Here is a 27884-nt window from a genome sequence, read left to right on the forward strand (position 1 = left end):
GCATGTCAGTTGACCGTATGTGTAGACAGGTGTACATGTCCTTATATGTCAATCATTGGCATGTCATTTGACCGTATGTGTAGGCAGGTGTACATGTCCTTATATGTCAATCATTAGCATGTCAGTTGACCGTATGTGTAGACAGGTGTACATGTCCTTATATGTCAATCATTGACATGTCAGTTGACCGTATGTGTAGGCAGGTGTACATGTTCTTATATGTGTGAGTGGACTTACATCAACTAATTTTTGTCTTGGTGTGAGTTTTCCCTTGCTTGTAAAAGTATACCAAGTATCAGTAGATGAGGTGGCCCCAATGAAAATAAAGTTTTGAATAAATCAGCTCAACCTCCTGGGGTTCAGTTCCTTTAATGGCTCAAACAAATTGAGCAGACTCATTGTAAAGCTGTGGCCATCAAGACATGGCCCTAGCAGATGGAATGGTACCATTACCTTTGGAGTAAGTCTTCCTGCCTCTGCCCAGCCTAGACCATCGCTCACAGACATGTCAGAGGTTTATCTCTTCCATGATTCTAGGTCCTGTGAAATTAACACTACTGAGCATCATAGTGCAAACATTGGCACATCTGCATGTGAGTCCTATGTGAATTTACTAGAGAACAACCTTGTCCTTTGCATTACTTTACTGACACGGTGACCAAATACCTTAAATAAACAACTGCCAAGAACAAGAATGTTTTTGACTCTGTTTCAGAAATGCCGGTCCATGTTTGCTTGGCCCTGTTGCTTCAGATCAGTGATAGCTTGGTATATAATGGTGAAAACTTGTGGCACAAGAGGCCACTTCTATGATCCAGTTGGGAGGCAAAGAAGGAAAAACGAGAGGCTAGAGCCTCAGAGCCTCTTCAGGGACACAGCACACACATCCCAGAGGTCCCACATCTCTAGTAGCAGGGACCAATTTTCAACCTGCAGTCTTGTGGGAAACAGTCAGGCTTTTGATTTTGCCAAAGGTTAGAGGAAAATGACTTTGATGAGTTTGAGATTCTTATTTCCTCCCATTTCTTACTTTTTTGTTCGTCTTTTCCTTCAAAAGTAGAGTCCTGGCCTTGGAAGCCCAGATCACAAGATGGCAAAAGACCCTGAGATGAGGGGGTGGCTACCAACTTGGAAATGTTCTCTGTCTTGCTTGCGGTGGTGACTTAACGGGTGAAATATATCAAGCTTTTATGACTTACATGTAGATCCTACCTCTATGAAGTTTACACCTTTCTTTCTTCAGCCCGAAGTTCTGGAACATTCTGGCTGTTGAACACAGGTAGTAATAAAACAATTATGTGTTCTGCCTGTGTTTTCTCAGACAAACACCGACTTTCTCCTCCAGGTCCAGTTCTAGCTATAGGCATTGCTGTGGTATAGATGTGGTTTGTCCTGAGAGGCTTATTGTTAGAGACTGGTCTGAAGGTGGGTCCAGTTGGAGATCAGTGATGGAGGTGCTGCTGCCCTGAGGTTTTACGGAGGTCCTCCTGAGATCCCTTCCTTACATCCCCCAGGAGGATTATTACAGAAGGAGCAAGACTGGTCACTCTCTTGGAGTCTGGCATTCTGTCAGTGTGATTTCGTTGACCACCATACCTGACCATAATAGCATTTATGGCAAGGCATTTAACAGAAGATAAACTAATGAGGACATCCCCCATCCTCAAACTTCCAACCCCCCTAACCCTGAGTTAAACAAACCAGGTATTATAGTACCATCACCACAACTACCAACAAAAAAGTTAATATAGGCTTATAGATTAATTTTTAGTTTTAAACATGAATATATTTCTTTTTTCTGTCTGTCTGTCTGTCTGTCTGTCTGTCTGTCTGTCTGTCTATCCATCCACCCATCCATCATGTATCCACGTTTATACGGGAAGAGTCCAGTGTGGAACTGAGGTAGTTTATTTTAGCTAGTACTTGCTCTATCTAAATTTGTTGGACTGTGGACATTTATGAAGAGGAGGATGTACTGATCACAGTTTGGGGCAGTGGGGAGCTCAGGGTGCAGCAAGAGCCAGTGTCTGATGTAGGCTTATTCCTCCCCTTTGTGTCCTTACATAGTGGAAGGAACAAGACAACTTCCTTCGGCAACTTCTCAGGAGAGCATTATACTCCTTTTCACAAGGGAAGCCTTCATCATTTCATCACATTCTAGATGGCCCCACATCTTAATACTGTCATCTTAGGCATCAGGGTCCACTATACAACTTTAGGGGGACACAAACATTTAGCCTGTGATGTTAGTGATTGTGAGTCTGCTCTTTGGTGTGGCAGCTCTAAACAGCACAGGGCCCCAGATGGTACTCTTCCTGGAACCCTTAGGATAGTGGGCTATCTATATGTAGAATAATGGTGCATCTGTGTATCAGCACTATGGACTGTACAGTTGATGAACTCAGCCTTGTTTCGTCAGCTCTTCTGAACCCTTAGCTGCTTCTCTGTGGTTCACACAGACCCACAGGACAGGTTAGCCAGTCTTCTGTCTTGTTCCTCACTACACTCTGAACTTGAGGTAGCCTACACCTGCTGTGAGAGGGCTGAGAGATTTTCTGCCTGGGTCTTTTCAGGGCAGCTGAGGTGAGAATGCTGGAGCCGTGGTATAGGCCGGAAGCTTCCTTTCTCTTTCATGCAACTGTTAGTTCTTTCATGATTCTGTTAGTTCCGAATCACTCCTTAACAGGTTTGTAGTTTTCCCAGACTAGGTTTTCTTAGTGCATGAGTCGCTAGGCTGTGAATGAGGTTTTGAAAGGGACAGAACCAAAGGGCTTGAGAAATTCAGTCTTTCAGGTCCCTTTCCTCCTGAATTTGTGATAGAATTGGATCTGTGCCATCACCCCTGGGTGACAGTAACGTTTGTCTACTTCTCACTCCCGAGTGGCAGGATGTCTCCGCAGCTCTTCCACGGCAGGTGCCTTCTGCTGTCATTTCCAGATATCGCCAACACCTGTGTTGACAAGGTCAGGCTCTTGAGCTAGCTGAAGGTGCCTGAGAAGCTGCGCATACTTACTGTACACCCACAGCTCCGAGGTCACCATCGGGAAGAAGCTCACAGCCAGGCTTGTCTCGTTGGCCCTTTTCAGTTGGTAAATGCAAACATGATTTAAGAGATTTCCTTCCATTCCTGGTGCCAAGTCGACAAAGCTCCAGGTGCTGAAGGGTTGGCTTGGAAGTATAACACTTGCCTGGCTCTGGGGTTGATCTTTTGCATTGCAAGCAAAACACAAAACAACAAGCCAAGAAAAATAAAATCCAAAATGACGAACCTTCCCAACAAAGTGGCTTAGCAGGAAAGGACACGCGCCACCAAACCTGGAGACCCAAGTTTGGACCCTGGGACCCACGTGGCAGAAGTAGAGAAGAGAAGAGAATCCTCCAAGTTAACCTCTGACTTTTATATATGTGCTACGGCGCACACACAGATACACACACACACACTCAAGGAGACACACAGATACACACAGAGATATATACGCACACTGCATACACGCATAAATAAATAAGTTTAAAAAGAAGTGACTTTTGATAAAAATGTGTGTCAGTTCCTAACAAGAAAGCACAGAGAAGTATAAATACAAGAACTCTACACTGAAAATTGTTTGATTGTGTGCTGGCTTCAAGATGAGTTCTTCTCTCTTCCTTCCAAATGTCATTCTCATTTTTTTTTTTTATACAAAGGTGCATTACTTTCAAAATAAAAGTTATTTTTAAAACGTGTCACTCACTCCACTCATATATGATAAGTGGAGAGCTGAGAAGCAGCAATGATTTGACACTAACCGTCTGGTGAATAAAATACTCGTTAATGTCTGACGGTTGCTCCAATGCCTTCAAGGCAAGAGCGGGACTCGATGCTAATATCTGCCAAGAATTCACACACTTTGCTCCAGATGCCGAGGTGATGGCAGCATCCTGGTACCAGAGACGTTGATGAGGAGCAACGCAGGGGCCGGAGACATGACAAGCTGTGAGTCGTTTGGCTGGGGTGTGCAGGGGACTCTTAAGCAGGCAGCAGGGCCTGGGCCAGGCCGGGCCCTTGACCTTTCCTTGTCTCTTGGCTCGCTGAGTCCCAGCTGGAGATTACGAAATGTGCTCTGGACGTTGCTCCCAGAGGGCACTCGTTCTTCTGATGACAGCTTATTTCAGGATTCCTGGTGCCAGTGCCTGAGGTCTGATGACATTCAGGGGTGTGTTCCCCAGCCCATCCTCTGATTAGTCACCAAATTCCAGGACTCTCCCAGCTGGCTCAGAGTGCAGCACGTGAGTGTGGGGGTAAAATAACTTATTTTTCTAGTGTCATTGTGAGAATTCATGAGGCCAAGCCTTGTTCCTTCCCCTGGTCTCTCTCGGTGCGTGTCTCTAAGCCTTAAAACAAAACAAAACAAAAAAACAAAATCCTCTGTTCTTTGTGGGGAAATAGGGTTGCTAAAGATTTTGGGAGGCCCCTCATAGGGATGTGTGATCTTCCATGTATAAAGGTGACTTGAGAGACCCCTGAAAAGTCTTAGAGGATCAAGTGAGATCCTGTCAGAGTCTCACAGCTGATCCTCATTGTTGCTGTAAGAAGGGGCGCGCTTATCTGTCTTCTCCATTTCCGGGCCGTGTCTGTGACCCCCGTGGGGTTCAGAGTCTCAATAGGTCTGTATGATGCCAGGAAGAAGCTCTCTGTTAGTTAAGGCCATTCGGATCCTGAGGGGTTTGCTGTGTACCATCTTCAACATGGGTATAGTAGGGAAAGCCTGACAGAGCTTAGCAAGATGGAGGGAGATCACAGACATGTGGCACTTAATACAAGCTGGTGCAAGGCGTGCATTGGCCTCCTCTGATCCCTGCTGTTGGTCTCCACTGTTACCTTCATTTGATTTGAGAAGGGCCACTGATCCGAAGCAGCTTTTATGCCAAGCCCAAGACACCACAGGATCAGACTCGAGTGCTAATCCTGCAGCTGCTGGGAGCCCTCACATCACAGGTCCCTGTCGTCCAAGCCCATCTCTTCATCTGCCCCTGAGATTGGCCGCTGGGTCCTAATGGTGGGAGCCAGGCGCCGTCTGCTGTCCACTTTAGTGGAGGTTGAGTGTGTGGCAGGGTTAAGTTTCCTAGCTTTCTCCCAGACTCAGGGTTGCACCAGAGCTCTGGAAATCTCTTCTGATTTGGGGCCCCATGAGATCTCAGTGTCCAACTCTGTAGTCATCATTTTGCTCTTTTGTCAAGACTGTGGTAAAAATGAAGGAAACGGGCTATGCTGATCTCAGGGTTCTACCTCTGCTACAATCCTACGATTCTGTCATTGTAGCCAAAGGCAGAGTGCTGTAAGTGGGCTTCCTCTCCTTGATGTTTGCTGGGAAAGCCGTGAATGCTGTATTTGTGTCGAGACAGTAGTCCTGGGCAGTGACCCTGCTGTTAGCTGTGCATGTATAACACTATAGTGAAAGTGGTTATTTGTATTCTCTTTCATATGTCTTTGTCTTGTATTATCCTTTTCCTAATAGGAACTAAGACTGTTGGTCTTTGGCCAAATCTGCACACTGTCACTCCCACCTTGTGTAGCTGAGGTGGTGTGCCCGTCACTGGCTGTTTGCGGTCTAGCATCATGTGATGGTGGAGATGGGTCATTAACAGGATGGTACCTGAGGCTCACATGGATTTTTAACTGAGCACTCCTCTCTACAAGGACTTGACCCTTAGCAAGGTTTAAGGTTTCAAAATCCCATTCTCTCTCTCTCTCCCTGCCCCCAGCGGTTGCAGTGAGATTACACTTAAAAAGTCCATAGCATGCACAGCTCAGAGCCTTTCTATAAGCAGAGGTGTTGGATTAATGCAGTTAAGTTCTGTAGGTCCTTGTATCAGCAATGGATAAAATAGACATGGTGAGAATGGCTTGGGACTAGTCATAGGAAGATGGAGGAAGGGATTTTTGAAAAGACTTTCAATTCTATTTTTATTTCTTGTGGGCACATTTGTAGACATCAGAGGACAGCCTGAAGGAACTGGTACTCTTTTTCCGGCCTGTGGGTCCTAGGAATTGAACTCAGGTCATTGGGCTTGGTGATGGATGCCCTTACCCACACCCACTGCATCATCTTATTAGCCTGAGATACCAGGGCTATTAAGAATACCATTGGACTGTTTGGCCTGACCCTCTTGCCAGTGGTAAAGGCTATGGTTTAAAAATATCCCACAGAAGTTCATGTGTTGCAGATGTATTCCTCAAGTTGATATGGTAGTGGTAGTTAGAGGTGGGACTTAGAGGAGGTTGATTAAGATTAGATGAGAAATTAAGATTATGATGGGAAAATCTGCATAATGTCATTAGTGTGCTGAGAAGAGGGGGGAGAAATCCAAGCTGCCATTTGCCATCTCATTGGCACATTGATACAATACAGGGCCTTCATCAGATGCCAGGGCCCAGTATTCATAGATTTTTTTCCAATCTGCAGAACTGTGACCCAAGACCCATCTAAGATGCTCTTACCTTCTTAGAAGTGTTAAGATAGGAAGTCAATGAAGAGTCCAACCTTGGTGCCTTGGCCTCCAACTAGTCTCTTCCCCTACTCAGAGTTCATCTCTGGAAACCCTTAAGTAGATAAGTAGATCCATGGTTAGCTTGTCCTCCCTCCCTCCCTTTTATTTTAGACAAATCCCACTCTCTGTATCTCTGGCTGGCTAGAACGTACCATGTAGACCAGGCTGACTCCAAACCTGCTTTTGTCTGCCATTGAAGCCATTGTCTGCTTCCCACATCATCGTAATACTGAAGACCAATCTGTGTTGGAAAGCACTGTCTTCTCCATAAGGAATGTTGCAATGCATGTGGTTGTCTGAATAAAAATGGCCCCCGTAGGCCCATAAGAGAGTGGCACTATTAAGCAGAAGGCATGGCCTTGTTGGAGAAGGTGTGACTTTGTTGGAGGAGGTGTTTCTCCAGGGGGTGGGCTTTGAGGTCTCAGGAGCTCGAGCCTGAGCAGTGTGTCATTGTCACTTCCCCTGGATCTGGATGTAGACCTTTCAGCTGCCTCTCCAGTACCATGTCTGCCTGTATGCTGCCGGTCTTCCCACCATGATGACAGTCAACTAGCCTCTGAACAGTAAGCCAGGCCCAATTAAATGTTTTCCTTTGTAAGAGTTGCTGTGGTTATGATGTCTCTTCACAGCAATAAAACCCTAAAACCCTCATGTAAGACATGAGATAAATTTCAAACCTCATTAGTCTATGAAACACATCTACTCTGGTTTTAATTTGTCCCCAGGCATCCATTTATTTTGGCATCATCTACATCTTGTACCAATTTTCAGTGCCTCATTTTTTCATACCTCATCATGATCCATGGGTTTTCATCATCTGATGAAATTACAGTCTAGCACAAAGTTAATATTTCCTATTGGATGAGACAAAGAATAAAAGCCGGAGTGTGAAGAAAATGAAAGAACAACAACAAAAAAATGGTTTTGGTGCCCTTAACCTGTAATCCTAGCACTTGAGGTGCCTGAGGCAGGAGGATTGCCTGGTCTTGAATACCAAGCCAGCCAAGATTATATAGTAAGATCCTGTCTCTAAAACCAAAGAACAACAAAATTAAAAAAAAAAAAAAAAGGGAAATGGGAGATAGGGCCGTGTGTTGTGTCATGTGTTGGAGTCTCGTCATTTCCTGGGCCGGAGGATAAACTGGGGCAGTAAGTCGGTTTTATGAACTGATTCCCTCAGGCTGACTGATAGACCCATCACTCTCGAGGCCCCCTCAAGCAGGCAGCCTCTTCATGGGCTCATGTCAACACCGCTGCGCTTTAGCGTATTGAGTGGGAGCCTTTCTCAGAAGAAATCCTCGGCTCATGGCTCTAAGTCCATCCCTGGTAGGAGGCAAAATGTTGCCCTTATGCAACTGGCTGGCTGGTCCATCTCGAGCAGAAGTAAAGTGGGTGAGAGTTCACCACTTTCCTTCCAGGGCCAGGCTCCAAGGGAGGAAAGGACTCAGCCAGCTCCTGGTGTGTGTGCCTCCTGTGAGACGGAGTATGCGGGAGCCCAAGATGGCTCTTGTTTCAGCCCAAGACTGTGTGTCTGTCCCTAAGGAGCACAGCTCCCAACGTGGGGCATGTCCTCTGCACTTGGCATTGTGGAGATTGAGTATGGCGTGCTCGCGCAAGGGCTGACCTCGGCCCAAAGCCCAGGAGTGGGGGGTGGTGAAAACAGATGACTTATTATGAAAATGTAAATGTAGTGAGAGATGTAGACAGGCATTCTGTGCTGCGACGGTGAGAATTTAGGTTTTTAAAAACAGGGTCTTGTCATCTATCCCTGGCCGGCGTAGTTCCTAGTCTATGTCCCACGTTTGTCTTAGACTCACGGTGATCCTCCTGCCTCTGCCTCCTGAGGACTGCGATTACTGGTTCTGCCACCACACCCAGTGGTTGTGGTGTTTTAATATGGTTTGATAGGATCCCAGGGTCCAGCAGCAGCTCCAGCCTCTTCATTAATTTAGTGTCTGAGGTGGGGCTGCATTCCTTCACGCCCTGAATTTCCAAGCCCGGCTGCAGTGCCAGCACTTAGAAGATGCTCTCTGAAAGTTATGGATGATTTCGCTCCTACAATAGAGACTGTCACTTAGAGAAAAAGAGAGTGCTAGCTGGAGACAGTTCCCGCTGAAGACCGACGGGTGTGCTCACCGTGGAGCAGTGCATGGCACAGGGCAGAATTCTGAAGGATTTCTCAGGACCAGTACATCAGAGGTCAGGAGTCTCACATGGGAAATGGCTAGTGACAGCTCAGAAGGAGAGTGGGAGCTGGCTGGACCTGAGGTGTGAATGTTGATATGGGCTCAGAAATACCCGGGCTACCTCTTTGGATTGATTCACACATTATGACGTGATTGCCTTGGCGTTGATAAGGCCGACTCAGTGAGCGTGGTAGTCTCTCTTTCCCACCCTTCCTCATGTCCTCACTCAGCAGTGAGGCAGGATGAGCCAGGAGCCCCTTGCACTTGAGCATGATAACCTCCGGGAGTTCCCACTTTGGGCTGGTCACACCACTCCGCTCAGCGGGTAACTCATATCTGAGAGCATTTGTAGACAGGATGAACAACACACGTAACTGATGTCTTAGCTCATGGGAGCACTCGCGATAGTCTGTCCTGTTGAGAGTTGTTGGGTATGAGAGGCTGTGTCCTTCTTGATGACTAACCAGATCTTTGGAAGGGGTTTTCCTGGACATGAGTCCAGGCCTTTCCGAAAGAGAGGCTGAACTTTCTTTCCCAGCCTCCCTCCAAGGAAGAGTAAAGAGTACCCACCAGGTGCGTCTGGGTCAGACTTTAGTCACAGGTGTGAGGGGAAGAAACAGCTTAAAGGAATCACCTTTCATTGTAAGGGTCGGGGTTGACACATCTTTTGCAGGGGTGAGGGTCCTAGTGTCGCTGGGAGCTGGACCCCAGGCGGCTGCTGATATTTCTGGAAGAGTTCTTCTTTGGAGTGCTTTGAGTCACATTTGCAAACTCAGTCTTAACCTTCTAGACTCTAGAAGACTCAACTTCTAGAATTTAGAAGGGACTTCTAGAGTCTAGAGACTCACATAACCCTTTAAACAATTCCTTTTAAAAAACTTCGCATTTATTTATTATTTATTGTTGTTGGTGTTGTTGTTGTTATTGGTGGTGGTGGTGGTGGTGATGGTGTGTGTGTGTGTGCATGGCACGGATGTGGAGGTCAGAGGACACCTTGGAGGACTCAGCTCTCTCCTTCTACTGGCTGAATTCTAGGGACCAGACTCAGGTTTGGAGGTAAACACCTTTATAGGCTGGCCTCAGCTGGTTTCCGATTAAACCAGCCAGAGTATTCCATCTTATTCATTACCAGGAACTGTGACTGAACTTGTCAATAAATTGTGAGACGCTATACTTGGCCTTCCTGTGGGCCATGTGCCAGTTTCCATGGTGACTTATCCATTGCTGAGCATCAGCTGAGAGAGGTTTAGGCCTGAATGCTCCCAGGGTGGTCCACCTTCGGACATACTTCCTTGATGTTGAAAATTGAGCATTTTTCTTGGGAGATGAGGAGGACAGGGATGAAACTTGTAGGTTAAACATTAAAAAGAATCTTGGAGCATCTAAAACACTCGGTAGTCACTTTGTCAGCTGCTTACGTATGTATTTGAGTTCCTTGCTGATTTCTTTCATTTCTCAAGTCTTGAATCTAGGATAAGCATCTTCCTAAAAGGGGTTTCTTCCTTTATTTCCATAGTGCCACATACAAGGAATTAAGATCAGCGTATTGTAGTTCATCTTGCATCTGAGTTGAGTTTTACAATTTATTCTGTGCGTGTGAAATAGTTTTTTATTTTAGTTTCTATTAGAAGTTGGTTTAAATTTCACGTGAGTCCTTTATATGTTATATTGTACAAATTCTAACAGTTTAGAAGTCAAAGGTTCTGATTAACCATGAAGAATCTCAGCTGGCTTTCCCAAGATGGACTTATACTTTGGGCACTCCAGACTTCATGTGGGAGACTCATACGTGGGCAGATAACCGGGAGACGGGCTTCAAAGATATGCAGATGGTGGGAACAAACTGCAAAAGCTGAAAATCAGCGTCAGTGTGTTTGTTTCAGTCTTCCTCTGAGTTGTCTTCATGGAGACCCAGCATTGGGTCCGGGGGAGGGGGGGGTGGAGAACCAGCAGGAGGGAGAGAAGGAGAGAGGGAGGGAGAGGGAGGGAAAGGGAGGAAGGAGATAAAGAGGCAGAGTAAACAAAAAAAAATCTTTGAACACTAGCAAACTGAGAAATTTCAGTAGTTTAGAAAATGACAACATCTGTAGTGGCCCCCAACACTGGTTAACTGTGATAATTCAATGTCACCAGGTCTCTGTGAGAGAATGCTTTTCCATGTGTTCCATTTCAGAGACCATGGAAACCCTGAGTCCATTCTCTCAGCGCCAGCAGTCTGGGTGCTTTACTAGGGCAGACACAGGACAGAGGGTCTGAGTCCTGTGCCCCTCCTGGGCCCCACTGGGGGAAGGAGCCTGGTAGTTAGGGTACGGCACGTGGAAGCCTTCCTAAACTTCCTGGGTTGTGAAGGAGCGGTGACCCGTGGTGTCCTGTTGGGTGAATGGGCCCTCCTTGTCCTGTCTAGGTCTCTGCTCACATCAGATGTGTTAAAGATGTCTGATTTCATGTGGAATCTCTGCCGCCAGGTCCACTACTCATTTAGCACGCTTGGGGGCATGCCTCGCTTGGGAGGCCTTTGTGCAGCCCCCAGCCCTCCAAGGCTGATTGCTGGGCTTGGCGCGAGTTTTCATGTCACGTTGTACTTTCCCCGATGTAATAGCCTTTATTTATCACGCCGCTCCTTAATTATTTGTTGCTCCGTCTCCGTTTCTCTCCAGAGTGAAACACAGTGACGGCAGAGGCCGTTTCTTATCTTTGCCCTGCAATTGGCAGCTGCAATAAACAGTTGTTAAACGAGTTTTTCATTTAATCAGCCGATGTCATTAATAAGCGTGTCTGGCCATTGCTCTAAGCGGTGACTGGCTGCAGGGAAGGACAGCGTAGCCCTGCCTCTGCCGTTTACACGTTATGTGACCTTGGGCGGGATGCTAGGCCTGTGCTGACTTCCTTCTCCTTAGCTCCGGAATGGGCTAAGAGCATCCTCCTCCAAACGGTCCAAGGGTTTTGTGAAAGAGCCAGCAGAGGGCCTGGGGCCTAGTGAGAGCACACTGGCTGCTGCTGTTATTACCTCTCAACAAGGATCAATAAATGAGCAATTAAAATGAAAAAAAAAAACCTTCTAGGACCCACTCTTTCTTCCTTTTCAAAATGTGTTTACTATTTTGTGTGTGTGTTGCACATGTGTGTATACACGAGGCCAGAGGCCAATGCTGTGTGTCTTCACTCGCTCACTCTTTTAGACAGCGGAACTCTCTATTTCAGGGAAGCTGCCTGGCCCCAAGCCTCCAGGATCCTCGTGTCTCTATGCCTCAAGCACTGGAGACAGAAGTCTATGACATATTGCTCAGGTTTGATGTGATTGCTAGGGATCCAAATTCATGTCCCCATGCCTCACCGCTGAGTCAGCACCCAGCCCCTCACCTTCGTTTTGGCCTTGTTTTCTTTCTGTTGAAATGTTGATGAAAGGAAAAGGAAGGCCATTGTGATGGCAGACCGAGGTGAATCTCTTGAATATTTTTATTGAAAGAATATATTTGATTTTTAAGACGGGGTTTCTTTGTGTACCCATGGCTGTCCTAGAACTAGCTCTGTAGACTGGACTGGCTCCAAACTTACAGAGATCCACCTGCCTCTGCCTCTCTAGTGCTGGAATTAAAGTCATACACCACCACCACCTGGCTATTATTGGATGTATTTTTTTTAAAGATTTATTTTTATTGTACGTTTAGTGTGTATGTGTGTGTGTGTATGTGTGTATGTTTGAGTGTGAGTGAGTGTGATAGGCACGTGAGCCTGTGGAGGCCAGAAGTGTCATGAACTTCTAGAACTGGAGTTATAGGTGGCTGTGAGCCACCCAGTGTGGGTGTTGGGAATCGAACTTGGGTCCTCTAGAAAGCAGGGAACACTTCTAACCACTAAACCGTCTCTCTAATGCTCTCGAGTATTTCCTTTACGCAGGCATCTATGTAGGAAAACCAGGATGGGGCAGGCATTATTGCTTTGTTATGATTAGTCTCATTTAGTCTATGGACTTTGTCTAAGCCAGTTATATACAGAGTCTTCCCTGCAGGCATTTCCCTTTATATAGACTCTTTGAAACAAGTGTATGAAGTACTGTCTTTATCCCCATTATACTGGCGAAGAAAAGAAACAGATACAGAGGAGGTAAACAACTGGCCCAAGATCACAGAGAACCCAGGCAGTTGGGTTCTAGGGACCATTTGGTGGAGATGCCCCTTGGAAGTACATGTGCCACGCCCACCACAGAGAGAAAGGACACCAGGGCTCTGCCATGTAGTGAGGTCCTGACTCTGTTTAGGCAGAGTTACAGCTACACAGAGAAGTAAATGCAGTTTAGGGCAGCAGAGGAGGACTGTAGCTAGGTGGGCCCCGTGGGAGTAGCCTGTGAGATGGGGGAGAGCACCGGGCACCTCGTGGGGTCCATGCTGGTGGGAGGTAAGGGGCCATGAGGAGACCCCAGGAGGGGAAGTGGAGCTAAAGCTGCATGGCTTCTGGGGACAGCAGGACTGATATATGATGCAGAGTCAAGGGCACAGCCCTGTGGGCCCCTGCCAGGTTGACTTACTCTTTGAAAAAGGCAAAAGCATCACGCGTTGACCATGAAGGATGGACCAGGCCGGAAAGAGCCTAGCTCTCTGCACCAGGACAATCAGTTTTATCCTCTGCCCCATTGCGTGGCCATTGGATAGATGAGACGGGCAGCTAAGCACCCGGGATGTGCAAGAATTAGCCCAAACTGGCTGACAGCTAAAAACTTGACATCCATGCATCTGATTGACAGCGAGGTGCAGCTGCCTGCCGAGGAACAATGATTTGTAAACCACCCAGTGCATTTCCGGTGGGGTGGGGGGAGGGTGGGGGAGCGGGGAGGCACCCATCCTCCAGAACAGTTTCTTACCGTTGAATTACCACATTAGCAGCGAATGCCTCTCGCTTGATCAGCACCTGATATGATAAGAGGCTATAATTATACGACAGGGTGGCCCACGTGGCAGGGCAGGCTAGGTCCTAGCAACACAATATTTATCTGGGCAGCAAAGGCAAGCTGCTAATTCAAGATGCAATCTTTTCCAGAGACTCCGCCAATGCAGTCAAAACAAGCTTCCCTGTGCCTCCTCACACAGGCCCCCTCAGCCCCACCCCAGGTCATTGACACACAGCTATAAGTTATTTCCTGTCAGCTACTGAATTAGAAACTGTGATCTGATGACCTTCCTTGTGTTTTCATACTAAGTAGGCTCAAAACAAACAAGCAACTGAAACAGAATAAAAGACAGGACTCCCTGGGAGGACACCGTGCACTGATTCTGTTCCCGTTTGTTGAATTTTAAGGAGAGAATCCCAGACTTCTGTTTCCACTTGGAGATGTTTATCTGATTCCATCAGGAATACAGAGTACTTATGTGTGACACTATCCTGTAGAAATGAGGGCAGCCGTCTGTTCACCCCAGATAGGTAACTGATGACAGATAGATCAAAGTAAGGAAATCACCAATGGCCTCTTTGGGGAAGTGATGAGTTTTATTGGGGTTACTTACAGGAGTAGAAGTGGCTCAAAGACATCTGTGTCATCAAAAGCCCACCCAGGAGGGGTGATGGCCCATGGAAGCTGGAAACCTGGAGCACAGCCTACAGTTGGTCTGAGCCTCTTGCAGGAAGTTTGACCGGCCTGACGAGCTTCTAGGCAACTCAGCTCATCTGAGATTGTCTCTCAGAAGTCCTCACTGCTTTTGTAAGCATGCGGATGGAGGGAGTTAATGAATCTGATCAGTTTCAGGGACCTTCTGAGGCTTTGCGTTGTTTCCTGAGCTTAAGGAGCTTCCTTCTAAGGTGGAAGTTTCATCTTGGACGAAATCGCTACACTGCACAGGACTGAAGAGGAGACTCAGTGGACAAAAGGCTTCTGTGCAAACGTGAGGATCTGGGTTCGAATCCCCAGAGCTCACATAAAGCCAGATGTATTAGATTTTTCCTGTAATCTCCACCCTACAACCGAGACATAGGAGAGAGAAAAAGGAGGAGGAGTCCTTAGAAGCGTGTGGGCCAGCTAGCTTGGCATATACACCTGTGAACAAGAGACTCAGTGTCACACATGGTAGAAGGTGAAGACCGTCACATGTTCATGGTACATGTATGCCCACTTTTACACCACCCCCAGAGAGGAGGAGGGTAAGAGAGACAGAGATGGGGTACATATGTGGGGAAACTGTTAATGCATAGCAGAGTAAAAAGCCAAATTACAGCCAGGTGTAATAGCACCCACCCTGCTTTATCCCAGCACTGATCAGGCCAAAGGAGGGAAACTGCACATTTGAGGCCAACCTAGACTCCATATTGAGACACTCAAAAACTCACAACAAACATACAAACACAGAATACCCGTTCCTAGTGACAGTACTGATTGCACCAATGCATCAGTGTAATTAACGACATGTAGAAATTAACTAAACAAGCTGGCATTAGGAACTTAGTTAGCTGGGTGTGAGGGTGCACATCTTTAATCTCAAGCTTCAGGGAGCAGGCACAGGTGGATCTCTCCGAGTTCAAGGCCAATCTGGTCTACAGAGCAAATTCCAGCCCAGCTAGGGCTACACAGTGAGACCCTGTCTCCCCTAACCCCCACAAAATGGAAACAGAGAGGTCATATCGCAGTTTAGAAGTGGGGCAAGGCTATAAGTGCTCCAGCCCCTCTTTTAGTGATGTACTTCTTCTAGCAAGGCTGCAACCACCTTCCAAACAGTGCCACCAACTGGGGACCAAATGCTCAAACATGTGAGACTGTAGGAGACATTTCTCATTCAAAGCATCCCAGCAGCTGTTATTAAATCATGAAAAGTGCGGAGGTCCTTTTTTCCCTGCAGATGGTATTTTAGAACCCAGTTTCCAAATAGAATGTTCTTTCATAAGTTGAGTAAAACACAAGTGTTACAAACTCCGGCCTACATTCCTGTTTACACACTGTCTGTGCCTGTTTCTTGTGGTAATGGGAGCCAAGCAGTTGTGACAGAGACCATCTGGGCTGCGAACGGATAGTATTTACTGTCTTGCTCTTCCTAGAAAAGTTTGCAGTCTCTGTCCATAATATGTTAAGCTTCCCACACCATCAAATGTTCCTCTTAAGCGTGCTTTTAAGGACCACATAGTGTTTTGATGTGTAAAGGTGTTGATTCCACTTGTCCTGTAGCAAACACCTTCCTCCATCAGCAAACCCTCTTGGCTCTTTCTTCTTAATGTGTCCCAGATGCCTGTCCCTTACCTTGGAATGTCAGAACCCAGCTCGTATCCCTCTCCAGTCCCTGCCCTTCTCTTGAGCCTGATGAGCACCCATGCCAACACAAGTTAATCTCATGCCTTCCTGTTCCACTCAGATGCAGTGTATGCCTGGCATAAAGTGCCTTTGGATTTCCATCTGCACAAGGTGACCATGGCCCCCTTTCTATGCCCAGTATCTTGGGAAAACTGTTGGACAGCTTAAGCGTGTACATCCCCAGGAGTGTAAATGTAAAAGAGGAACCTTTCCCACAAAATACAAGTCTCAGCTACACGGTACGCATGAAATCACATTTCTTCACCGAATGTATCAGTTCTAAGATGTTCCTTTTACTGTTCTCCCCAGTTAGAGTTTTATTGACGGTGGCTACTTTTTGATACTGACCTGTTTCCCGAAATAATTATCTTCTCCATTAAGTCCTGACAGAGAACTTTTGAAAATCTACAGATCCTTACGAGGAAACCTGGCATTTGCATCCCTGATCTGATCAGCCACTAGTGTGTGTTGTCATTGGGAGAATTATTTTCTTTAGCCAAGATGGTCCTACAGCCCTCCCCACAACTGGCATAGTCAACCTTTCATTTCTGCAAAGGGACCTGGTAACACGTCACAGAATGACCTGCTTGCTGATAATCCCTTTCTCATGCAATGCATGGTGGAACATTTATTTGGGCATGGTATTCTGTAAGCCTCATTCCTGCTTTAGATCTCTGGTACCTGAGCCCGCTGAGACACTCCCATCGCTGGTCTGGGATTGTAGTCCCACGTAGGATGTTTCCAACAAATGAGTGCAAATGAATGAGGAGAGCTTAAGATGTTCTCATCTGTCCCACAGAGTAGCTCTTGCTCGAAACTTACTGATTTTTCTTGGAAACAGAATGTACACTTCTACATAATCTTCTCGGTCCGTTGGACAGCCAGAGCAATGGCCTCCACAAACAATGGGGAGATCCCCCCAGTGTAGTGTGTGTTTAAAGTTGTGTAAGTTCAAGCGGACAGGAGAGATAGCTCTGTAGTCAAGAGCACTTGCTACCTCTTGCAGAGGACCTGAGTTCAGTTCCCAGCACCTATGTGGTAGCTCACAGGCATTTGTAACTCTAGTTCCAGTGGGGCCCACCACTATCTTCTGGTTTCTGTAGACACTGCATGAAAACAGTGCCCAGACATTTGTGTACTCATACATATGAAAATGTCAGCTTCAGCTAGGCTACAGTGTCTAGTTGACTCATTTGATCAGACACCCTCCTGATGCTGTTATGGAGGTATTTCTGGATGTGATAAACTCTGGAGCAGACTACCAATAAAGCAGATTGTCCTTCATAATTGCAGCGAACTGTGTCCAGCTAGTGGAGAGTCTTGAGAGTAAACTGAGGGAAGGAGCTTGGCCTTCAGACTGTGTAGAGACCACATCCTGAAGCTTCCCCTGGACTGTCCTACACATGTCAGACTTGCCGACTCTCTTGGTACATGAACAATTTAAGTCGGTCTCTCTATGCATCCATCCTGTTGGTCCATTTCCCTGAGCAACCTAGCTGATGCTCCTTGGAACCCCCAGTACTCACTCAGTCTCCATGCCCAGGTCTTACCCAGACAGTGGTCATGCTCATCTGGGGTGACTTCCTCTGTTCCAGCCTCGGTCTTCAGGCCCAATAGCAGCCTTCCTCTTTAGCTGTGGGCTTGGTCCTTCTGCCCATCACAGAGAACTCAGGAAAGGCTGCTTGTCACTGTTGACAGGAACTTCTTGTCCGTTTTCTCACACGAGGCCAGGTGCACTGCCGTGGAGAGAAGGGATAGCAGCCACCCTTCCGGGCAGTGTAAACATGATGTCCTCGCTGGCATGTGATGGGACTCATGTTGTCTTCTGACCTCTCTTAAAACTCCTGACACAGGGTGTCCCTTTGCTTTTAACTTATATTTAGGATGGAGGTGATACTCACATTTTAACTGCTTGCCTGGCCAGAGAGGCTCGGTCAGTAGTCTGAAGCGGGCCATTCCACTTTGAAATTTTTACTATGGTTTGCGATTTTGTCTTATGAGAAAAAATAATGTAAAGTCAAGTTGAATAGAAAATATTCATGTTGGTGGTGGATAAGGCTGAAGGCAAAGTCTGTTGCTGGGAACCCACTGTGCCAATTTATGAGGGACTGTGTGTGAGGTTGCCATGGTTTGGTGCTAAAAGTAGGTGCATTCAATGAAGCCAAGTTTTGTTTTATTTTTAAACCACGGACTTTGTCTAATACTCTCCAGAGAAGAGAAACATGGAAGGTACAGACTGATGACCCACATGGCAAGGAAATCTGGACTTGGCATATTACGTTTTAGAGATTTTGTCAAGTTGGGGGGAAATGACAGCTTGTAATTCTTGGCTTCATAAGAGTTCATTGGAAAGAATTCCCATGAGTTCTGTGGACACTGCTTATCCACTGAAAGCACACACGCCTGTCATTCTGTCATGCATGGATTCACAGGGATGGACATATATGTGGGGTCCAGACATTTGTTGCCCATCCGGCTCCTGGTGTTGTCTCTTGGTCGGTGTTGACACTGGGTCCACAGGAGATGGGGTCATTTTGGAGGGAACTCGGTGTCTCACCTGTGGAAAAGGTCAGTGCTAAATGGGCAGGAGTGACCACCGCAGAGGTGGCCTCTGGCTCTGTGAGGAGTTAGAGGATGAGGTCAGATGGGAGAGGTAAAACCACGTCTGTGGCTGTAACAATTGGAGCTATGATAGTAGATAATGTACAGCGAAGAACAGAGCACAAGGTTCTTAAATGAGTCCTTAAGGAAACGGGAGAGAAGAAACCCCGTATGTGCCAACACTCCATTGCTAAGGCGTTATGACTTTGATCACTTCTACCCCATCATCCTTTGACTGTAGATTGGAGAGTATGGATAGGGGAAAAAGGCAACTTTACAGTGTGCCTATCTGAAAACATGACTTTAGCCAAGTGACCCAATCGACGTTATCAGTGGGAAGTCATGTGGGCCCTTTGAACATTCCGGGAGCTGGTGCACTCCAAGGTTTTCTTGCTGACTCTCAGTCTAATACAGAGAAAAGAGCAGACACATCCAAACAGAAAGCTATCTACAGAATACCCCAGAACTGTTAAGTCCTTGAAAGATGGTGACACGTGACTTTCATCCCAGCCAGCCCTCAGGAGGCAGAGGCAGGCGGATCTCTGTGAGTTCCAGACCAACCTGGTCTACAGAGTGAGTTCCAGGACAGTAAAGGGCTACAGTGAAACCATACCTTGGGGAAAAAAAAGAATAAAGACAAAAACAAAAGGAAAAAAGTAAGCAAAAGGAAGAAAAGCTGTGAGAGACCCCCAGCAATTCTCATCAGCCCTGAGTGACAAGATGGATTTAATGCTTGAATGCAAATGTTAGCGAGAAACCATTGAGATGCAAAAGGAATCTGGAGTTTAGCTCATGGTGATGGACCAATGTTGGCTTTTAGTTTTAACATATTTTGAACATGTAGGAAACTGGCAGGGGCCCCTGGCAGGGTATATAGCAGTGTCTGGACTCTTTATGGATGATCTGTCAAGCCCAAAGTAATTCAACAGAGACATTATAACAAAACAGGTTTGTGTGTGCTCTCAGGCGTGGATGCTGCATCCCGAAACCCATATTGCTAAGGCGCTAGCCTGTGGTCAGGGAATCATGAAACAACCCTACTGGGGACTACCACACTCTGTTTATCAAGATTGACATTTTTGGATTGTGTGACTCTGATTTTATGGCTCATGCTCCATTGTAGGGCGCTGTGATTTTAATGTGTCCTGAGTTCCTTTGTTGGAAATTTAACCCCCAGAGTCAATGTTGGAAGAAGAAACGTGTAGGGCGGGCTAGACTGTGGGCTCTGCCTCACGAGTGGATTGATGCTGATGTCGTGGGTGCTTAGTTGCTGTGGTTGTAGTGTTCTGATGAAAATGTGAGTTCCACCCCTTCTCTTGGATGCGTCCTCTTGCTTTCTTACCTTCTACCATGCAATGAGAGAGTCCTGGAAGCAGGTGCCTTGACCTCGAGCTTCCCAGCCTTCGTGCAAACATAAGAAATAAAGCTTCTTACTTTATGAATTACCCAGTGTGCTGACTCGTTTTATGTCAGCTTGATACAAGCTGAAGTCATGTGAGAGGAAGGAGCCTCAGTTAAGAAAATGCCTCCATAAGATTGGGTTGTAAGGCATTTTCTTACTTGGTAATTGATAGGAGAGGGCCCAGTACTTTGTGAGTGATGCCATCCCTGGGCAGGTGGTCTTGGGTGCTATAAGAAAGTAGGCTGAACAAGCCATAGCGGGCAAGCTACTAAGCAGGATTCTTCCATGGCCTCTGCATCAGCTCCTGTCTCCAGGTTCTTGCCCTGCTTGAATTCCTGTCCTGACTTCCTTCAGTGATGACTATAGTGTGGAAGAGTAAACCAAATAAACCCTTTTCTCCCCAACTTGCTTTTGGTCACGGTGTTTTGTCGCAGCAAGAGTGACCCTAACTAAGACACCCAGTGCCAAGGGCTGTGGTAAAGGGGCTTTAGTTTCTAGCCTGATAGATGCAAAAATATATATGGGATCCTTTCAAGCTGTCCTGTTAGTGGGAACTGGAGGTGATCCAGGCTCCTGAGATACTTGACTTATCAGCAGGCAGTGAGAGCTGTAGGTAAATAGCCGCCTTTTAGGGTATCGGTGGAGCTGCACCTTGAGGAGAAGCAGTGAGGATGTTCTGTAAGTCAGTCTCCTCTCCCCACTCATCAGGATCAGCATGGCGTCCAGCCTTCCTTGTAGCCAATCCTTCTGAAGTAGCTGTTTCCTCTTCAAGAAGGGCCCGGAGGCTGGAGGATGTTGGCCAGTAGTGTGGTTTTCCAAACCCTAGGGCCTAAGAAGTTCCTTCTGTGTCTGAGGACATCTCACCAGGGGCCAAGGCTGGGTCATGGGTAGCGCTTACCTGGCCTAGGCCCCTGCTTTGCCCCATGGCACAGAACAAGGAGAGACTTGGAGGAAGCTTTCTGTCACCTGGCCCACGGCTTCAGAGTGACAGTTCAAATAATGAACTATCACGGTTGTGTGGCTAATGACCTTTAGCTCAGCTTGACTCCTTTACAAAAGAGCTGTGTAAATGCACAGCCAAGAAACAGCTTATCAGTTGTTCAAGCGAGGAAAATGTTTTAACACGAACATAAGCAAAATATAATAAGGAAGATCAGCGTATCACGAAAGTCATCTCATAACTCATTATTAAACAGGTGCTTGTATACAATTGTTCCCCACGTTAGGCTGTGTTTTTTTTTTCCATTTATTTATTTATTAAAGATTTCTGTCTCTTCCCCGCCACCGCCTCCCATTTCCCTCCCCCCTCTCCCAATCAAGTTCTCCTCCCTTGTCAGCCCTTAGAGCTATCAGGGTTCCCTGCCCAGTGGGAAGTCCAAGGACCACCCACCTCCATCCAGGTCTAGTAAGGTGAGCATCCAAACTGCCTAGGCTCCCACAAAGCCAGTACGTGCAGTAGGCTGTGTTTTTAAACTCTGGAGGTAAACTTTGTTTTGATCTGAGCACCGCCCCCCATTTCCCTGTCCTCAAAGACCTCTGTCTCCACCCCTTGTGGCCTTGGAACGTTTCCAACGCCTTTCTCGCTTGCACAGGTCAGTGAGGCTTGCCAGAGTTCTCTCTCATGGCTGTGGTGTTTGTTCTGAATTTCTTGGAACTAGGATTTCTCTGTCAAGGAACTAGACCACTCAAAACACATATGCCGCCATAGAGGGGAGCTGTGTGGGAAAGAGCAAGCAGGAGCGGCTGAGGCGGTGGAGAACAGAGGGATTCCACTAGGTAATTGGGCCCGGGAATTTCACGGGTCCTTTCCTGCAGGGCAGAGGAGAGGACATAGAGGAGTGTGAACGGCTGAAGGGAGAGTGGGAAGGAGAAAGAAATGGGTTTGCTGGCAGAAGCACATGTCAACTAAAAGAGAGTGGTAATCAGGTTCCAGGTGATCACCCCACCCCCACAAGGCAGCCGAGAAGAACATTTACAGAGACCAGGTTCAGTGTTAGGAAATGGGTCACAACAGTGGCTGGACCCAGCCAAGAAATCTGTGTGGTGGGGTGATGTGGTTCACAAGGTAGGGGTGCCTATTGTCTTCTTGCTTCTTCCCTAAGCTCTTGCCAGACCGCCTCCTATTCCTTGGCACCTTTCCCAAGGCTACACGGGCACCCAGAATTCCCTGCCACTTCCTGCTACTCTTCTCCATCGGCCTTTACACCTGCCAGCCTCTGTGGAGCCAGGCCAGGGAACAAGGGGACGGCGTACTCCCATTAACCGCTCAATAGCACAAATCAAAAAGTAGTGACATTGAATGGAGCTCTATTAAGAGAGTCAGGGTATTCTTGTGATAACTAACCCAATCCCGCCCGAAGGAGACGGACTCATTCATGAAAGTTCCATCCTCAGGACCCAGGGACCGTCCATTGATCCCCATCTCCTGTCATCTTCAACCTGGAGATTAGACTTCTGATAAATGAGTTTCAGACACACCCAAAGCAGGGATATTTCTAGAAAACAGACAGATAGGCAGTGCTCAGAGCTCAGATGTGGGAGAGGTTGATATGGTGGCTTTTCCAGAGTTGCCGTGTTTAGCTGGAAAGAACGTGGAGGGAAACTTCGTGTGTGATGCTCCCAGCAAAGAGAGTTACAGGGGTGGAGTCCGGTGTAAGGATGAAGAAAGACAGCAGGGGAAGGCTCCGTTTTCTCCTTTTCACTGTCAAGCCATGCTGATCCCACTTCTCTTACGCCTGTATCTGGTTTGCAGGTCCACAGGTCTGTGTCGATTGCCCTTAGACTGAGGCCGTGTGCCTTACGTGAACTCCATTGGGACTTCAAGAGCACGTCTAAGTTTTGCTGTTGCTATATCTTTTCTGTATTACGATTTGGCATAACATCGCCCTTGAGAGAAAAATATCTTTGTGTTGTTGTTGTCAGAACCAGGAATCCAGGTTGGGTCTCAGTGTGACTCCACCAACCCCAGAACGGGAGAGAGCCACCTGCTTGGGACAGTTGGTTAGCCAGCAGACTGACAGTACTGAGTGGTATTGTTTGTGCCATGTGCACACATGCAAATTAAATCCTTTGATTTACTTTGTTTTTCATTCAAGGAGAAAAATGTTTTGTTTTGTTTTCACGTCGCTCCAGAGAGTGTTCTGGAAGTATTCTGGCCCTAATACTGGTGTCCTTCCTCATTCCAGTGGTGCAAAGTGTACACTGTGTCCTCTGAACTTTTGTGGAAAATGAATTCTCTGTTGACACCAGTGGAGTATGGGCAGCGAGAGAAGGGCCTGCCTTTCCGCTGAGTCAGGATCTGGAGGGAGGAAATGTCCTGTGGACTGTTGTTGTCCGTCTCACCCTCTTGGTACCTTTTATGACCTCTACTTTGTCCCTTCTGACTAACAGCAGTTCCAGAAACATTGAAACAGTTGCTAAGGTTGTTTTAGCACTGCACCTTTAAATGTTTTTATTTTATATGCATGAGTGGTTTGCCTGTGTGCGTGTCTGTGCACCGTGTGTGTGCAGTGTCTCCAGAGGCTAGAAGAGAGTGTTCAGTCCCTAGAACTAAATTGAGAGATGGTTGTGAGCTGTCCTGTGGTTGCTGGGAATTGAACTCAGGTCCCCTGCAAGAGCAGCCTGTGCTCTTAAACGGTGAGCCATCTTCCTAAGCCCTCAGTGTAACTTTTGTTTTATGCTTTATTTGGACTAATTTTGGTATCTAATTAAAGCCCTTGATCAGTTCTAATAGAATCCAACAACATCAGCTATAGTAGATGTATTTTTAAAGGGTTAAAAATAGAAAAAGGTGAAACCGCTTTGGATAACTAATTAGTCAGTATTTTCAAAGGAACTCTTTCATTGTGCCGTCCACATAACAGTTATTAATGAGATGTTTTGACTAAATGTTTTCCATCTAGTCTAAAAGACAAGCCAGCGAGGATATTTACAGCACATCTCAGTTTAGATGAGCTGCATGTCAAGTGTTCGAGGGTCACGGGTGGCCAGTGGACACTACTGTGAATGGTGAATTTTTGGGCTTTTTTGTGGCACTGAGTGCTAATATTAGAAATAGTGTGTTTCCCAGTCCCAGCTGACACATCTACAACACAGTTCCTGCAACCAAGGCTTAGTGACTAGCATGGTCCTCAACCCTAGACGAAGAGCTAGAGGCGACTATAGGCTGAGAGCAGGAGAAATCGTCTTCTCCACGGAGGAGCAGACCAGTTAGTTATCCAACACCAAGTAGTCATCCCTGAAGTCATATGTGTGCATGTGTATGTATGTGTGTATATGGGTGTATGTAACATTATATGGACCGAGGAGGTTGTATTTATATATTAAGAAGAGTGTGTGTGTGTGTGTGTGTGTGTGTGTGTGTGTGTGTAAAAACAACTGTAGAAAAGGGCCATAATTTGGGAGCGTGCAGGCAGAGGGACATGAGAGGGGTGGGGATGAGGAAAGGGTAGGAGGCAAATGATGCGATTGTATCCGGGAGTTTTTTGATGTTCTAAGGTGCTCTTGGGAAAACCCAGATGGAGGTCGCCCATCACAAGGCATTACCTCCAGAAACGCAGAGAGGATGCAGCAGCAGGGACTGGAGGAACGTGCTCACCTCAGGAGGCCCTGCCCGAGGGATCCATCCAGTCTGCTCTGCAAGGGGGAGCTGACCTGAGATCAAGGGGTGAACGTTAAGAGTATTAGAGCCCCGAAGGGACCTGGAGAACTCTGGCTCTGACCCATGAGGAAGATACAGAAAGAATCCAGAAGGCACCTGACTGTGTAAACTGAGGCAGGAAGGCTCCCATCCCAGGCAGGCTTGCAGAGCTTCCCCCCGATCCCAGGGAAAGGGCTAGGAGTCTTGGCACTGAGGACTTGTGGATTATAGAGGATCTTTTAGCTACCCCTGCCAGATTTCTACCTACAAGAAGATCCCTGAAACTCTCCTGGAGATCCAGGTGCCTGAGGGCCAACTAGGGAGCCAAGCCACACCTCGGGTGTGCTTACTTACTTGGCTGCAGCCGGCTGAGGGACTGTGAGAAGGGCCGAGATAAGGCCTTCTGAAATAGAATGGGCCTTCCCTAACAGCCACAAACATCCCAGGATACCCTGCCTGACATCAGCTGACAAGACCTCTGCCTCTTTGTGGCGTGCCTATCCCCAGTAGCTGCCTGAACTGGCACCGAATGACACTATTCAGAAATTACCTCCTTAAGGTAGCCTGCCTTGTTTGTTTTCAGTGCCCTGTAGACTTGGGCCAGCACAGTGTGTGCACAGAGACTGAGAACCACTGCAGCCTCTGAGAGGGTGATCGATGCCCCGAAGCTTCGGTAGCTGTCTATCATCCGAATCTGAGATGTGGTGTTGAGAACAGCCAGGCTCACAATGCACAAGGAAGGCTTGTTCCCTTTGGAGTACATATAGGACCTAAGTTTGGATGTCGTGGTATTACCAGGGATTTAGGTTAACGTTCCTTTAGACTTTAAGAGTCAAGAGGTTCCTTCTAGAATAACTGACCAATCATCAGTCCGGAAGCCACAATGTGACTGCCAGTGTGTGTCTTTTAGCATTACTCAGAGGGTAGTGCCGTTCGCAGCAGCACATTTGCCGTTTTCTCAGCACAGAGTGCTTGCCACATGACGACGACACTTCAGTCACACCGGGAAGCCCACATGCAGGGATTTGTGGAGAACTTGCCAGAGTCACTGGGATGGAAAGCGGTGACTTTCCACCAGGATCCACATCCGGGTCCAAAGTCTGTGTCCCTAGCTACTGGGTCATAGCTGTCCACTGTCCTCAGGGACAACTTCTGCTGCTGGGAAGTTATCCTGACACGTCACAGAGTGGGAAGACAGATGATTCAGGAGACTGATGTGTAAGGGTTTCTGCAGCAGAAGGGAGAAATCGGGTTTAACTTTTCAGTGAGAGAGAGAGTGGGAACGCATAGCCAAGGAGACAGATGGTCATGAGGGGTGAGGATTGATGGACAGAAAATTTCTCAGAGGGTAAGTGCTGAGTTTCCGATGTGCTCCCAAGAAAGAGGCCCATGTCCAGGGAAAGCTCAGTATGCAAATTCATATGCTGACAATATTTGGAGGTGAGGCCACTCGGAGGTACTTAAGAGTTGATAAGTTAGTTAGGGTGGGGCCCCTGTGGTTGCATTAGTAGCTCTATAAAAAATGGACCCCTAAACTAGTACAGTTGTTAAATCTTGCTCCATAGTGTTCTTTTTAAGTGGCATTTTTGACATGTTTCAGACATGGTAGACTCGTGTGGCAGCCGGGGGGGAGAGCTCATCAGTTCTTTCCTCCCGCAGAGTGCGGCCTGATGGAAGTATCTCTGCTTTACTTTTGGTCTTAGTTTTACTGGAGTTGTTGTTGTTGTTTTGTTTTGATGTCCACTGTTTATACGTCTAGGGAAATAGTTTGGGAAGGGTTACGTTGGGTTGACTACAGTAGTCCCTCTTCATCCACAGAGGGTATCTTCTAAGACCACGGTGGATGTCTGAATCCACACATTAACTGAACCTTATATGTATTGTTTTTGTAAAACAGCCATGCATGCATATGATAAAGTTTTATTTATGGAGCAGGTAGAGTACAGATCTATAATGTCCTGCAGATCATAGCACGGTTTTCAAAATTTTATTAAGCCAAGAACTTTCACCTTATCATTTTAAAGGAAGCACCTTATGCTTTGGCGCTATTATTATAGGTTTAATAATGGTCACTTGGATTTAAGCACTACAGTTACCTTGATAGTCTATTTGATAACTCAAGATGATTATTAAGTGACTAACGGGCAGGCAACATACACATCATTGGTACTGGAAAAGAAAAATGATCCCCAGCCAGGACAGAAAATGCAGGACATCACAGGATGATGTGAAATTGATGGCTTGTTGCTTCATAGGACTTCCTATTGGAATTATTAGACCATGGTTGGTTCTGGGTGATTGAAAACATAGAAAAGAAAACCATGGGTGAGAGGGAGCTACTCCAATGGTATTTCAAAAGAACAGTGACATTAAACATCTTTGTCTTCTCATTGTCCGCCAACCCAGGCAGCTGCTTTGTCATGAGGACTCTGCCAGGCTTTCCCTCCACTGCACAGGTCACATCTTTCTGAAAGTGGCTTCTGGAGACCCAGCTATCAAGTCTGAAACCTCTCTAGCAGGAGGTAGAAGGACTACACCGGGGTGTCATTTACTGCAAGTCCCTGGAGCTGCCCAATGACTTTGCTGACACCCCCTCAGTCAGAACGTAAACACAAAGCCTTCCTTCGCTCAGATGCGGTGAGCATTCTGGTTTTTATCCTGGAAGGCGATGCCTGGGACTAATCCAGGTTGATACCTGGTGAAGTTGGAAGGGAATATGAGGACAGCCTACAAGGGCACTCTACAAGGGCAGCGGCTTTTTGCCCTTCGTTGCTCAGACTGCTTTTTAATCTCCAAGAGATGGGAGTGGGGTCTGCCCTGTTATTCCTGGTGGGGCCTGAGTGTTCCTCGAAGCTGCTGTTGAGGATATAGCAACAATATAAAACTTTTATACTGTAGATTTGTGGAGGCTGTAGACACTATGGAATGGAGACGGATGGTTTTTTTTTTTTTAGGCCATATGGAATGTCAAAGGGAAAATAAAATACATTACAAAAAGTTAATGTACACATATTTGAGGAGACTGTGAGCAGAGGGAAACCTAAAACCTCAAAAGCGTCTGGGACACGAGCTTTGGACTTTTGCCTGTTGTGAGGGCTCTTCTGGCTTTGGCTTTTGCCTCCAACTTGTAGGCGACTGTCCCCAGCAGCCCATCTAACTTTCTGAGGTGACGATAACATCTGAAAATCTTGGCGAGAGTTTCCTTGGGTCATTTTAAGTTCTGGTTGTCCACTATTTTTTCAGGTCAACAGCAGTGAGCAGACC

General features: G+C 46.8%; 1 protein-coding gene across 1 annotated transcript in view; it reads left to right on the top strand.

Annotated features, from left to right (window-relative positions):
- The window catches only part of Retreg1 (reticulophagy regulator 1), a 131259-nt gene that overhangs the window by 67009 nt on the left and 36366 nt on the right, over positions 1–27884 (top strand). The gene's annotated exons all lie outside the window — the stretch shown is intronic.

This window comes from Microtus ochrogaster, chromosome 19, assembly GCF_000317375.1.
Source record: "Microtus ochrogaster isolate Prairie Vole_2 chromosome 19, MicOch1.0, whole genome shotgun sequence".
NCBI lineage: Eukaryota > Metazoa > Chordata > Mammalia > Rodentia > Cricetidae > Microtus > Microtus ochrogaster.